This window comes from Anopheles nili, chromosome 3 (assembly GCF_943737925.1).
Source record: "Anopheles nili chromosome 3, idAnoNiliSN_F5_01, whole genome shotgun sequence".
Classification (NCBI taxonomy): Eukaryota; Metazoa; Arthropoda; class Insecta; order Diptera; family Culicidae; genus Anopheles; species Anopheles nili.
The window spans coordinates 6,923,167-6,924,621 of NC_071292.1; the positions used below are offsets into that span (position 1 = coordinate 6,923,167).

Sequence of the window (1,455 nt, forward strand, 5' to 3'; positions counted from 1 at the left end):
GTTGCCTCTAAGCAGACTGAAACAATTCATTTATCGCTTAATTGTTATCGTCTCCGCTTTCTCGCTACGCGCGCACCATGCTCGCTTTTCCCATGCTCGCGCCACTGCCGCCGGTTGCCTTCACATTTTTGTCGATCTCGTTTTTTATCCTTTCACCCCCTTGGTGGGGTGGACGTTCATCGAATCTCGTCCCGTAAAGGAGCGCTTCGGAGAAGCCGTCGTAACCCTCCAACAGGGGATGTAGCTCAGATGGTAGAGCGCTCGCTTAGCATGTGAGAGGTACCGGGATCGATACCCGGCATCTCCACGATGACATTTTTTTTCTTCCTAATGCCCACCGTTCCGCGCCATTTAGACATTAAAAAAGGAGACATACGTCGCCTTTTTGTTTGTCTTTCCCCACTCTTTGTCAACTTCTTAGAACACCTCCGGCGTCGTTTCTTCATCGAAATGATTTCACTCACTCTCGTGCTCCTCTGTCAACCTGTCCGGCTGTCAGAGCCAATCGAGCGGTCCCTTACGCTGGCGTGTGATAAGTTCCCCCATCACCTGACACCCACCTTCCACCCACCCTCATGTCTCGTTCCCTCCCTCCCCCCCCCCCCTCGCCTCAACGGATCAAACGAGCGTGCGGAAATCTAGAACTGAAAACCAAAACCACTCGCCTAATGAGCAGAACCACCGCCTTCCGTGCCAAACGACGAACGCCTTCCCACCCCAAAACGAGTCCCCCAACCACCCTGGCTAGGGGTGGCGTGTTCCCCGTCTCGCGGGACTAGAAACCTGAGCGAACGCGTGTGTGTGTGCAATGGCGAGTTCGGAATGGCGTGCAGACCGCGATTAGCGTATCGGGAAAAAAGACCGACACCATTCTTGGCGCTTGAGCATACGAAATCATCACCATCACCCCATGTATAAAATTTATTCAGGGCGTTATTGGGAAAGGATACGTTTAACTAAAATTTGTCAAAAGTAAAAAGAGAAGGTTAAGTTTTTATGAACATCTCCTCAGAAATTGTCACCAAACAACGGAACATCGATCGCGACGGCTCCCGGTGGATAGGATTCGTCCCAAGCGAACGGGTCGCGCTCCATTTGGCGACTTTCAAATTTATCTTGATTCCTTTTCGATCTAATTAAATTTGAGCGACACCTGAGGAACCGGGCCCCGGCACTTTTCCACTCGGCACCCAACCAACGATCAAGCGAAGGTCCTCGTGAACAGGCGAGTTTGTGTGTGACAGAGAGAGAGAGAGAGAGAAAGAGAGAGAAAAAAGGAAAACAAACACACACCGGGTTGCTGCGTTTGCAAGTTTACGGAAGGACGGGAAGGACGAAATAAAGGGAGTAAGCGAGAGAGAGAGAGAGAGAGAGAGAGAGAGAGAGCGAGAGAGAGAAAGACAAAAAAGCATGCCCGGCAATCGACGGAACCAGGCGACGACGCAAACGTGAGAC

General features: G+C 51.3%; 1 non-coding gene across 1 annotated transcript; it reads left to right on the forward strand.

Moving 5' to 3' along the window:
• The first annotated feature begins 234 nt into the window (after positions 1–234).
• Positions 235–307, forward strand: Trnaa-agc (transfer RNA alanine (anticodon AGC)). Its single transcript has one exon. It is a non-coding gene; the product is annotated as a tRNA-Ala (tRNA).
• The last annotated feature ends 1,148 nt before the right edge of the window (positions 308–1,455 follow it).